Raw genomic sequence first — 14,308 nt, 5'->3', positions numbered from 1 at the left:
CCCCCCCCCCCCCCCACCCCCAAATGTGATTTCACTATTTTAACATAAATCCATGAAGACCTGTTAATAACATGTGTGAAGCACCCTGGTTAAGAAACCTTCCTGCCCTGCAATATCTACTAGATGTTAAAGCGAAAATTACCTTTACTGAACATTGCATGGGTGTGCAGACTTTTAATCAAAGCAAAACTAATGAGTGTCTTTTTATTGATAAATGAATGTATTACTTTGTAATGATTTAATAAAGCTGTGAATATTTTGAACGAGATGGACAGTGGGTTTAGTGGTATTGAACGCTAACCATAAAAGTTGCTGAGTTTAAAAGGTTCCTTGGTTGGCACCAGAGGCAGCAGAGCGACAGTATTTCCTGGTGTGGTCTGCATGCAACAGGAAGTTAAGATTTTTCTTCTTCTTTTTTTCCTATGTGGCTAATTCGCACACGCAAGTCCACAATGTATAGTGACTTCGCAAATATGGTTGTAGAGATGGCTTTGAGTGTCAAAGTAGGAAGCTCATGCAATAATAACGTGAGGAATGAAGATCAAGGTGTGAGGTAAACATGCTCATCTAGTCTGTTATCTGAGTACGTTGTCTTCTGTACTAAAGCTTGTAGGAAAACCTATTTAGATAAAGATATGTCAATTGTTTATTGGTGCAATCAAAATGCTCCACATAATATATAGACCGTTTCGGCAAGTAATGAGATGATAAAGTTCTAATACTCAAGCAAATGTGATGTTTGAAGACATGGTATCATTTCAGTTTGTTAGCTTGTGACCATGCCTTAATGCAACGTCTCTGTATGGCAAATGATTTTTGTCACCTTAAGAGTGTTTATGGAACATTCTTTAGGTTTTTATACACTTATATTTCCTCCGTAACATAGGGTACATTAGTAAGTGTGAGTAACAAGAAGAAAAGACAGGTTTGAGAGAAATTGTAGCTGCTTTTCTGGATGTCTTCCCTTTGCACGGCAAAGGGAGTGTGCATGGCTGTTTCGATGTGATGCTCTGTGACAGGCTCAGCCCTCGTTGGGCGCCACGTGCCCTGCTGCTCCCGCCGTTAGCTCCTCCCCATTGCACATCACTGGGCAAAAATCTCACTTTGCCGTCTCAGTGATGCTAGGCTCAGAACACAACCCTAAACGAAGGGCGCCCATTGGCTATCCAGTGATGCGTCACCAAAATTGGCCTGGTTTTGAGCCACACAGACAAAAGGATAGAGAGAACGTCATTGCTGGGTGAGGAGGATCATTCTTTGGGATGGAAGTGGGGGCTCCATTCCCTTTGTTTTATTTAGTTTTAACATTTATCCAATTCTTACAAAGAAGCGTACAATCACAAGTGGCCTTAACAGTCAAAACCATGTGAAGTTCTGTAAATGAGATGGTTTGATGTTTGTGAAGACCTTTAGGAAGATTTGTAAACACGATTATTCAGTGGAATTTGGAGCAGCAGGTGTGTACAAGAAACAGAAACACGACTGACATTTATTCTCAGATTCCTGTCGCCTTAATTTTCACAATCTCTTAGAACAAATCTAAGATGCTCAGCTTGTGTGTACTGTACATGATACATCTCTATGTATCACTGTGTTTCTCCTGTCTGTATAATCTTGTAAGTTAAATATGACTTATTTTTGACATGCTGTATAATAAATATTGTAAACTCTATTAGAAGCATTTCGGCACTTTAGCTTCATCTTCTGTCAGAATACTGTATGTACGCCTTTTCATTGGGGATGAAGTGCTTTAGCCTCCCAAGGCATTCCCTGCCATGTGTGAACATATTTCATTTATGTTTTGCTGCTGCTTTTTTGTTCAATAAAGATGTTAAGATATAATATTTGCTCTGTGTATAACTATGAACTATTGTCTTGTCATAGCATGTTCCTAAAAAATCACACAAATGAGTTCATAGTCACCTTAATCACATGTGTTCAGGGCCGGGTTAGGAAATCTTGTGGCTATGAGCATTTGGGGCCCCTCTTTGGTCAATTTAAAACTGGAATGTTTTATCACCATGTGTTTGAAACCACATAAGGAAAAGGCAAGGCAAGGCAGCTTTATTTGTATAGCACATTTCAGCAACAGGGCAATTCAAAGTGCTTTACACAAAATCAGTTAAACAGATAAAACACAAGTACAAACAGTTAAAAATCATAAGCATTAAAAACCAATAAAACACATGAATAGACAATTAAAAACAAAAAAGTTAGATTATGTCCAATTGACAAGAACAAAGTCACTAGAGAAGCAAATGGAAACACTAGAAAGGTAAATTTGATACTAGCTGACAGACCAACCTGCCCAGTCTCAACCAATACTGTGGCGTTAGCGAGGGTGCTAATTTTGCTAGTTGCACCTCAAGGCTCTCCACAGGCTGCTTCATTGTTGTTTTCATTAGCACGTGGAGGAAGTTAACCTTTAGGCATTTCTTGATCTTAATGGCAAGTCTCAATTGTGAGACCCCAAAAACAGAATTGCAAGATTTGTTCTCAGGATACGTCTGAGGAAGGGTTAGAAGAACTGGTTTGTACGATGTGTTGCCGTTTATATATGGGGGATAACAAGGTGTGTTTTCAGATAGTCTTTTCGGGATGAGATTTATATTGTTGCACTTTGTTGTTCACATGAAAAGTGACAGAAATTATTGTGTTTAAAGTTTAGACCCTGGCTCTTTTCTCAACTCAGCAGCTGACCAATTACAGCATGGAGTCTGTGTGAATTGCAGTTAACGGTGGAAAGTTACAGAATTGGTCAGAGGCAATCCTTCCCAACTTTGACATTAGAAAGGAGGAGAAGGTTTCCGAAGCAGCTCAGATGAAGGATACTGGCAGTTCAACACGGCTCTGTGTAGCCTACTGTTGAATGCCTATAAAATAGAGTATGTAAACATATAATTGTTAAATGTGACACATGAAGAATTTTAATCAAAGTCCTGCAGACCACAGTCCTATTTCTGTTCACAGGCGACATCAAGGCTGAGGAGACGGCAGCGAGCCCGATCCCAGCTGGATAAAGGTTCACTCTGGGTTAGCCTCTGCCCAGGGAGTTTAACACAGTGTCTCTCAGATCACAGACACCCCCGCCTGCAGCACAATCAGCAGCATCCACTTTTAGCTAATACACAAAAGTCTATTTTTCAGTGATCTCGAAATGTATTTGGTTTTGAATCACTCTTGGGCCGTAGGTAAGTGACCATACCCAAAAAACAAATGAGTAAAACAAATGGTGCTACATAAATTAATCTGACAATTGTAAAGTTGTAGTTTACGGGTTTGCTATAGCTGTTGGTGCTCCTTTGTCTGGCAAGGTCAGTGATGTAGGAGGCCATGTTCTGTCTCCTAATCTCACTTAGTTTTTTTTTCTCTATCTCCCTGAAAGCAGCTTATCTCTGGATTCAAAAGGGCTGTTTGTTTCTGTATTCATGGACTGAAAAGGTATTTTCCTACTGGGTTTATGATATTTTTTGCTTTATGATTGTTGCTAATGTATGTCATCTATTTAGAGCAAACGGAAAAAGGAAAGTGTGAGGCAATATACTGTACATCCAACAAAACTGTAGAATTATATTTTAATACGTAGATTTCCCGCTGTGACTACTTGCCTTGATACTGTGCAACATGCTAAACTAAGATGGTGATAAACGTTGTTAGCATTGTCATTGTGAGCATGTTAGCATACTGTTCAAATAAGGTAAAGTCTGCACAAAAAGTAAATGCTCAGAAAAAAATATTTAATAGTGCAGAATCAGGGACACAACTTGTTGGGCCGAAACAATGTGTGCCTGATTCTGCACTATTAAATATTTATTTGGAGCATTAAACTGTTTGTGCAGACTTTGCCTTATTTAAAAATTTTATTTTTGTCCTGCCCCAGCAACTACATGGATGTGCACAACATTGTCTTTTTTTTTTACTTGTTAGCATACTAGCATTAGCATTTAGCTCAACCTCATAGTGCGACTAACATGGCTGCAGACCTCTATGGCCTTTTTCAATGATCTAAGCGCACGGCGTGAAGCACATGGCGCAGGTGTGTTAAAATAACAATGAAATTCTGCGCTTTTTACTTAGACCAGGTTTTTGTTGGTCAATGGCGCGATCACTTCCAGCTGCCTCGAGATAGCAACACAGCAAGAATGCACCTGAACACACCTCCCTGTAAAACTAGCACGCCCGACCCGGGCGCCGGACGGTGTTAAAACAGCAAAGGCACTTACATCAGGAGCAGCACTGCGCGGCGCCTGGTCCTGTTTAAACCAAATTATCAGGGTGTTTTTTCAAATCTTACAACCATCATCCATTATCAACCATATCTCCAACCTGGCCTGGGAACGCCTTGAGATCCCCAAGTCAGAGTTGGCTAATGTGGCTCGGGAAAGGGAAGTTTGGGGTCCCCTGCTGGAACTGCTTCCTCCGCGACCCGATACTGGATAAGCGGACAAAGATGGATGGATGGATGGATGGATAGACAACCATTCATGTTCTGTCACACAACCTCAACCTACCATCTGTTCATATTTCCTCATGCCACCAGGAAACACATGGAGGGAATCATTTGCATAACATGTTGCAAAACTTAAGTGGAAATCTCTGGAGGAGGAAGTTGTCACTTGGTGAACCGCAACAATTTTGTCATGCAAGTAAGTGTCTGCTGCACTGGCATGAAGAAAATATGATACAACAATGTAGTTTATACATATCAATACCATATTTAATTTCAGAGCAAATGTTTTACGTGATGTCATCCTTCCGCCTTGCCGGTATAAGGGATCAAACATTGGAAGCAGTAGCCCAGATCAGAACAAAAAAATAATAACTCGACACAATAAAGAGAAAAAGATGATGGTGTTACTATTAAAGTCTGCTTCCCGTATGTAAAAGCAAGCATCTGAGCAACTCTGTTATGAACCAAGTTTTGAAATGTAAATTGTCCTACATAAGTATCAGAAGTGAGACAGTTTCAGTAAATAATAATGTCATTCAGAGAATTTTAGGAATTCTGCTTTGTTTTGAGTAAAACAGTTTCCTCCAACAAGTGGTTTAGTGGTGAAAAAACTGTCACACTGTAGGTATTGTACGAGTCAAAACTGTCTCAGTATTTTCAGCATTCATTAGCCCTTTTTAAAATCCCTCACTCAGTTTAGATCACTATGTTTAACAATGAAAGCCTGAGAATGTTGCTTCAACACCCCCATGTTTGGATGGGCACATTTTTCGCTGAGCCGTTGTATGAGAGGAGCAGGGACAGTGAGCTGCTGATTTCCTGTCTATATTGCTGGGGAATGCTTGTATGAATACCAGCGGCTATAAAAGCCAGAGCTGGGAATAGACAGGGGTTTGGGAATTATAGACTCTGAGTTGCTCAGTGTCTTATTTCTATCATGAGCGGATAGCTCCGATTTTCAGTCATCAAGATCCATGCTATGGTCTGTTTGAGAGCTTTAACATGTTGCATTTAATGTATTTAACAAAAGTGTGTGGGGGAGTTGTTGTTCCTCCTCTATACTCCTTTTTTTAAAACATGTATTAAGTTTAGTCTCTTTTCCCTTTCACCTCTCCAGTATTCACACACTTTCTCCACAGCAGTGCAGCTGCATTCTGACCTCAATGTTAGTCACTCTATAGGTGTTGTTGAGGGCCCTGTTTAGGAAACCGCATATGTATTATTATCAGACCTTGACATGTGTCACTTGACGTATACATGCAGGCGATGTGGCTTATTTTTCAGCTGTGAACAGGATCCTTTATATGTTGTGACATGACACAGTATTCACCTGCGCTCATCTGCAAAGGCACTTTCCATTGTGTACCATTTGACTTTAATCAATCTTTAGAAAAAGAAATACAAGTTTTGCTGAATTTTGAAAATCGAGCCTGTCAAACAGATGTGACTAGTTCATGTTTCTTGGGTCAAAACTAAAACTAACTAAATATATATGTCTCATCATTATAGCACACTTAATGAAGTAGCACCTAATCTGTGGCTAAGGTACACTTAGATTCTAAAGAGCTCCTGAAACTTGTCTACTTAATCACTGAGATAATTATCTCACCTTCTCTGTTTGACAGCCATGCATTCAGGGTGGGAGCTGCTCTTTGCAGCTACTGTGTTCCACTATTGGTCATGCGGTTGCCTCATTGGCAAAATTATGGGTTCAGAATCAACTATAATGGCCAAGTAAGTGTGAACACACACAGGGAATTTGATTCTGGCCTTTTGTTGCTCTCACAGTACATACACAGAAATAGAAATGTGGCTAATAACATGGACAACTAATCTTACAAGGTAAACATCAACATTTGACTTGTATACATAGTATAGGTTTGTATATAAAATAATGCATGTATACAATATAAACATACAGTACATATGCATATGTCACGCACAGCTCTATCAGGATTGTAAACATTAATACAATATTGCAATGCAACAAATGGTGCTGGAATAAAGTGAGAATTATTGTTGTGACATGATATTTACACAATGTCTAAATGTAAGACATGGTTAAATGCCTTGCTCAATGGCATGGGAAGTTAATTCTCACTGATACTCACTCTGCCCGGATCTTTCCCGGTAGGTTGAGGAGTTTGAACCAGCGATCATGTACAGATATCTAATACCGTAAACTTTGTTACTTATTGTATTCTTTACAATCTGCTTATACCTGCATCTTTGCATCTTTATAGGCTTTTATGTGTGTGTTTGCACGCTAGAATATTCATTTAGTGTTCACATAGCAAATTCAAAAACGAGCTGTAACTTGACTTGCATTGAACACATGTCTTGTTTGCTGCTCGCACATGTTCCTCAAGTCCGAATGAAACACCCACTGCTTTGTTTACTACTCTCTCTATCTACAACCTTTTCCCTATTTCCTTTTCTGTCACTGCTGTATTCATAACTCATCTGGCACCTGATACAGTTGCCCTTACATCAGTAGCTGTTCCAGAGCTTCACACCAAAGACAGCTATAAAGAGAATTCAGAGTTGAATGAAAGCTATAACCTAATCCTCCCATCTCATCCCTCCGTCCCCACAAATTCCCTCATCTAATCTTCCCCTGACGGCAGGCACTTTTCTCTCTTTGCTGATACAAATGAAGTACACGCAGGTTAATTTTGGAGGAAACATTTTAAGACAGGTGTGCATGGATATTTGAGACTCGCGGCACATGGTGCACCACATGGATGCTGGTCGCAAACTGTGAGACTGCATCCAGTTGGAACTGCCAGGACTCTCAACACCAGGGAATTTACAACCCCCGCACTGTAAAATTTGTTTTGGACCAAAGTGTCTCTTTAGCGGTCAAAAGAAATGTCTGTTGATTGGTCTATTAAGATCAAAGTTCAAGGAGTGGTGAGGAGGCAGTTATAGCCTCTATGCTCTATCATGGCAGCAACAATTGGTGCTACAAAGTTGGATGCAAGGTTGGGATTGAACATACTAGTCATTTGACTTTAGTTGCAAAACGTGGTTCATAGAATCTGTCGTGTCCACTCGTACACTAAGATGTACATATGACATAGAGTGTGCTCATGTCTGTATTAACACACACACGCATGTACAGTAGATTACAGTAAATCCTCTGCTTCTCCGATATTCTGGGTCTTTGATTTGTCCTGTCACTGAGCATGCTCAGTGTGAGTTTCTTATGTAACGCTGCTCTGACGATCAACTGTCAGAGAGTCAAATTCAACATCACAATGCGAAAACCCCGTTCTTCACTCAGTTGCTGTCCTTCTGTATGTGCCCCTTGGAAACTCAATAAAGATATTTAAAAATAAGTATATATATTTGTGGGTGTTGGGGTGGCTATTGGTTATGACACAAACCACATATACTGGGGACATTTGTGCTTGTCACAGTGCTCTTTCTCTGTCTCATTTCCACAGTGCATAGACATGAAAGGGGGTGAGATGGGGTATGACATGCAGCCTCAGGTCAGATTCAAACCCCGGGCAGCTGCACACATGGGGCGAACGCTCTTACTGGGTGAGCTAGAAGCTACCCCTCTACTATCATTTTACTAAATGCACAAATATAGGGAAAATCAAACAATAAAGATGAAAACCTTCCTTTGGTAACTTTTTAGTGCGTGACCCATGAAATGTACCTGTATATGTGGACTGTACATGAATATGAAGCCATGTGAATGTCTGAGTCTGTCCCAGCTGTACTGCAAAATTTCTCTGTGAGCCTGCATGTGTGTTTTCTTCTTGGTCGTTTGCTTTAAAATTCATGTTGAGTGAAACTGTGGGCCTGCTGTGCGGGAAAACCTGCTTGTAACAGCTTCACAGCCAGTTTGAACAGGTTCAATCCTGAAAAGAAAAAAAGCAGTGCAAGTGCACAGCGGAGCACACAACATATACAGTTTTAAAAAATGTTGGGATTTGAAGGGGACACTCCTTAAAGTGGGACACTCCTTGTCCTCAGGGTACCTTGAGACTATACACAAACACATACAAACACACATAAGCACATAAACACACGTGTGAATGCAAAAGCACCCCATTATAAATGTTAAATGTTAGTGTCAGCAGGCTAACATAATCACAATGGCAATGCTTACATTTAGCAGGTATAATGTTTACCACATTCACCATCTTAGCACGTTAGCATACTATCTTTTGCACTAATCACAAAGCATAGCTGAGGTAGATGGTAATGTCATTAGTTTAGCAAGTATTTGGTCATCATCACCAAAATATTGGACACATTTTGAGATGATAATAGTGACACGGGAAAAGTCATTAGTAAAGTTATTACACATAATCTTGTGGGAAATACGAATTTGTCAACCAATTTTCATGGCAAAACGTCAGTAGACATTTCAGAAGCAGAAAAGTGAACCTCAGAGGTAAAGTCATGGGGTCACCAATGGACAACAATAATTTGAGTGATGCTGATGGATAGACTGCCTTTATCTAGTTCCTGGTGTACACAGTTCCTGGTGTAATACTGGCATGTACATACTGTACATACATGGAATGGCAGCTTGGTTGATGTGGAGTTTGGCTTGCCAGGGATAATAATAAAAGCACATGCAAATCCTACAAAAGATGCCCTAATACCTCAGACAGTCAGATCCTGCAGATGTGTTTTAAAAAAAAGAGTACAAACAGTAGCGTTCCCGGGTGTAGGTGTACAGGAAAGTTGTGACTAATAACCTTCAGAGTTCTTACATGAAGCCAGAGTCTGAAGCCAAGTTGCTGATGGAAACATGACAACAGCAAAATCCTGTTTTGTGAAGTAAAAGGAGTCATGTATGGGCATTTTGGTGTGTGTTACGCAACAGTTGGCACAATAAAAAGTGACGGTGCCAAAACTCACACTTGGAAACATGAAAAGAACGTAGAGGGATGGGCGATGTGTTTGTGCAACATGCAGCTTGCTTTTAAACACGCATTTGTGTACACAAAGACAAATAAACACAGTCAGATGCATGTACACACTAATACAGAAGTACGGTAAGTGACATTTTTCAGAAATCATGCATTTATTATGTCTTTCAAAGCAGCCTTCTTCATATTTATTTTCTATCACAATCAAGGGGATTTACACACAATGAGTCAAATCGGGTTTTACACAAATCCATATGTGATGTTATTATGGGGGCAGCTCAGTCTGTAGGGACTCTACTTGGGAACTGGAGGGTCACGTGTTGCCAGTACGGACCAAGTAGGGTCTGTGGACTGGTAGCCGGAGAGGTGCCAGCTCACCTTCCTGGGCACTGCTGAGGAGCCTTTGAGCAAAGCGCTGAGCCTCCAGCTGTTCAGGATGCCTTTAATGGGACATCTCTTCATTTGGGTGTGAAATTACATTTTTACATGTCTTTTCCCCCTTGGTATCTCTTCCCAGGGTCTTCTTCTTGATTAGCTAATGCAGAAAAAATGTGACTCCAGATGAGAAGTGTTTAGCACATGTGTGGTGATTTGTTCAGTGTACTTTTTTGAGTTGGAGTACTATTTGCTGTTTAAAATTACCACACCTTAAACAACAAACCATGTGACATCCCATTTACATTGTAGGATTTGTTTTTATTTGCATAAACAAACTGCGCATGGTCCAACTTTCACTCATAACATTTTTACAAACAAAATAAATAAACGGTGTGAATGTTGTTTAGAAAGGGACATTTTGAGGATAAATATTGGTGGTTTCACTTGGGTTGACACAGATTATGATCCCAGTCCTAATCCCACAGTGGGGAAAATTTCCCCAATACGTCACTTCTTTGTGAACAAGGATCAGAGAAAGGTTTAATACTGAACGTAAACAGCAGTAACCTGGGAAAGAAAAATAAGTCTTAGAGATCAAAACATGATAAATAGGTCACACAAGAAGAAGAACATTTTGTACCTATTATTGTGATATTTAAATGTAGATTTGTTTACTTTACTACCTATTTTGACTTTTGTCTAATCCCTGTTTATTTATTGTGAATTACTTGAAAGTTTTATCTCTTCAGATTTGAACAGCTGAAAAAGTGAAACATACTGACAGGATTAGAGGAGAAAATCAATGTGTGCTCATAGATGTATTCAGGCAGGCACTCTCATGTCTGTCCTTTAAATATACAGCCAGCATTCAATTTGAGTAGCTTAGCATAAATGTTGGAAGCAGCACCAGCTCTCTAATTAACAAATCATAGTTTGTTTAAATCAGACAGACAAGTTATTTTACTGGGGGTTAAGCCAGGAGCCAAGTTACCCTTGAAAAAAGTAAGGCTAACCTTTTGAAATAGAGTATAGAGTTATCTTAGAAACAGGTAGCCTGGCTCTGTCCAAAGGTCACAAAATTTGCATGGTCAAGAATAAGTAAAAATCACAAAATGTCAGCAAAGTTCAGAAGGCCTTTTACTAATTCAACATTCAAACTGGGTTTGAAGAGCAACCGGTTTTCATGTTCCCATGTCTTAACTTTCACGTCTATTTTGGGGTGGCAACAGGTTGTTGGTGAGCATTTGTTGTATCAGCTTCGTAAAGACCAGGCACGCACACACGCACGCAGGTGGAATTTCTTCGTCCACTCCAAGTCGCCACAGGAGTTTGAACAACAGGCTTTTAAATGGAAGGGCCTCATGAGGACACCAGCGGACGTGAGTGGGTGGTTGGGTGGGTGCATGGGGCGAAGAAGGACAAGCACAGATGTGGGGTGATCCTTGACTGCAAATTAGCAATGAGTGTGATGTGTGTGACATTTTTTTAACTACTTGTATCGGCATTTTACACTTATACTCATATTTTATACTTGTACTTATTTATGTGGAGAGGCAAATATTGCACTTACTTACTTATTTACTTACTTGTAATGCAGTGTTTGTTCCACAGTTTATTGCTACTTTTAGGTAAGCTAAGGATCTTAATGCCATTAACAAGTTTACTTTAACAATGTACTTCCAAGTTTTTCTGTGGGATTCAGTATAGTCTATATTCTTGACGCTACACTTCCGTGAGTGCTCCGGTGCCGCAGGACCTTCTGCCGGAAGCATGTTTTCCTTTCCTACTGCTTTCTTTTTGTTGGAATTTTATATTTGGTGGATTAATGAGGACGATTTTTGACTGATCCTCAGATCCTTGCATGGTAAATTGAGACACATAACTAGACTCTCTGTCCAATCTGAGTTTTCTCTCGAACAACTATATTACAGTGGCTCTGTGCGGAGCTTAACACCGCCCATGACGATTCTGATTGGTTTAAAGAAATGCCATTAAACCAGAGCATGTTTTCCTGAATGCTATGTGGAGTAGCCAGATCCCCCTCCAGCGCACTTTGGAAGAGGGTCTGGCAAAGCAAGACTAGATTCAGCCTTTCATGTGGATAAGTCATGCTGATGCTGCTTGTTGGAAGACACCAGTGCAAAGCTCAGTTCAATGAATGATAACTAGTGTCTGTTTAACACTTACTGTAACTGATAATGGGTTAATCTAATGCCATTCCTTTGTTTACATTCCTGACTGGTCTAGATTGATTAGAAAACCAGCCTGCCAGGTGAGAGGTCAGCAAACACTGACATCTCCCCTCCACCCACATCCCCCACGCAGCAGGCTGCACCCCGCTGCTTGCTTGCACAAAAGAGGTTAAATGGATTTGCTTCATGCGTCTTCCCTTTTATCCATAGGATTAGTTTTTGCTAAACCAAAGTCTTTATTATTTTGGCATTGATTTACCCTGGCATGGCAAAGGAAAAAAACACTCATGTGCTTTTACATTCAATGACCTAATATGGTTTGAGAGATAATGCTGGTTCTCCTCAGCGGAGGCCTAGCAGTTGTTTATCTTTCACATGACTTTGAACAGGCTTGCATGTTGTTGCCACTGTGGCACATGTGCATGTATATATTAAGCAGAAGCATTTGCACACTGTGTTCTGTACATTTTGTTCCACATCTCTGAGGCACAACACTGTCACCCCCTAGTGGAAAAAGGGAAGGCAACAAAAAAAAGCATGCATGGCGTGCATAGGATGCACATGCTATTTGGACTCAGGGCACCCGCAGACATTAGCATGGACTTTAGCATTTGGTTCATGTTAACTGTGGAAAGAAAGGAAGTGTTTGTTCAGCTCCACATGAGACAACACTGGAAATAAAATCTCTTTTGGTTGTCATGAAATTATCCCCACATTAGGTTTGTTTTTGTCTCACCCCTGCCTGTTTCTGGAGTGCCCCCCTGACCCGCTGTGTATAAGAACAAGCAAAAAGGTAATAATGGAGATAGGCTATCAAGAAAACATTCAAATATTACATATATTATTGTATACAGATGATATCAAGCCATAGACTGCTTAGTGACAAAGGTAGTGCACCTCATTTACAGAGAACTTTGCAGTGGAAGAATTCAAACAAAGACAGATGTTTGCTGGATACTGCGATAAAATTAAACAGCCGGCTTTCCACCAGAAGACAAATTGTACAACTACTGCCATAAAAAGGATAATTAACTTTGATGAATGTTGTCAATAAACTTCACATGAAATCAAATCAAAACTGCCACACAGTGAGGTTTATATGATAACCATTGAAGCACTAAAAGCCCATTCTTTCTTCTCTATAGCTTTACATTTTCTTTATGGACGGTCTGTTTGCTACAGTGGCGCTTTTGCTCATGGTGCGTTTGTTGACAGCAATTATGACACGTTTTCCTCAATACTTTAAATCAGCATTGGTAGATTGTTAAGTAATAATAAAGTCAAGTTACTAATCACAGCACATTGGAATTATTAGAGATGACTGCTTCCTCACAACATCCAAAAGCAGATGTTCAAACACTGTAAAGGACTCTTGAGCCATCTTGTGGTAATCTAAGGCTAAGACATGTAACAGTAATGTTTCTCTTCAGTATTTGCTTTTTATCTTGAAAACAACCAGTCAGTAATTAATAAGCAAATTAGTAGCAGTGACAGTTAAAGGTTACTGAAACAGGATACATAAAATAAGAAAATATGGGGAGAATTCACTGTCTTTATTTAAACACTGGCTTAGTGAGGTCACAATGCATCATGCTGTTGTCTCTATCACAACCTGATCACGTGAGGCACTGTCAGCAGAGATTTAAAAATAGATCAAATTAATGAATTGAGCACAATGGGAATAATGAAATAAACAGCCTCAAGGTTAGAAAGGGCACTGTGTAATTAGAAAACAATTGTTCTGAATACTGGGGAATCTGAGTAGGGTTGTTTGGCTATTAATTAATGAGAATGGTGTATAGAAAATTAAACAGAATATCTGTCTCCTGCTCCAATGTTGTAGTTCTACTCTCTCACACTCTCTGATTAACAGTTTCGTTTTGTATAACAGTATCAGCAATATCTTTGCTGAGCATGAAGGTTCATTCTTGACCTCGAAAACAGCCGTTTGACAAAAAGTCCCACCATTTTGAGGTGTGTGTTCTTGTACACATTAAGATCTTAACAAATATGAACATCTTAGAAAATGATGCATTGTAAGAGATCAAACTAGTTTCCACTGTATATAAAATAATTAAGCCTAATGTTGTCTTCCCGTCAAAATTTAAGATCAACACTTTTCTTGACGCTTTTTATCAATGTTTTTAACTTTTTCTTACATTTTTGTCCCTTTATTAAACACTTTTTTCAATGTTTGTCACTTTTTTTGACGTTAAACACTATGTGACACCAACTTATTAACTTTCGTTTTACAGTTATTTTGGGAATTTATGGCCATTTTTAGGACATCATACCTAATGTCTGAGTTAGAAAAGCAGAAATTAGGAATTATTTCAATAAAAATGTAAGGAATGTATGTTGATGGATAATCACAGACTGGAATATGTCAA

The 14,308-nt window shown here is 39.6% G+C and overlaps 1 long non-coding RNA gene across 1 annotated transcript in view; it reads left to right on the top strand.

Annotated features, from left to right (window-relative positions):
* The window catches only part of LOC116690491 (uncharacterized), a 16,042-nt gene extending 14,200 nt beyond the window's left edge, over positions 1 to 1,842 (top strand). The window contains exon 3 of the long non-coding RNA XR_004332265.1: positions 698 to 1,842. This is a non-coding gene — a long non-coding RNA (uncharacterized LOC116690491). The remainder of the gene's footprint in view (positions 1 to 697) is intronic.
* Positions 1,843 to 14,308: the final 12,466 nt, after the last annotated feature.

Source organism: Etheostoma spectabile, chromosome 6, assembly GCF_008692095.1.
Source record: "Etheostoma spectabile isolate EspeVRDwgs_2016 chromosome 6, UIUC_Espe_1.0, whole genome shotgun sequence".
In the NCBI taxonomy this organism is placed as follows: Eukaryota; Metazoa; Chordata; class Actinopteri; order Perciformes; family Percidae; genus Etheostoma; species Etheostoma spectabile.
Note: the sequence above shows the minus strand (reverse complement) of the source record. Positions and strands in the feature narration are given on the sequence as shown.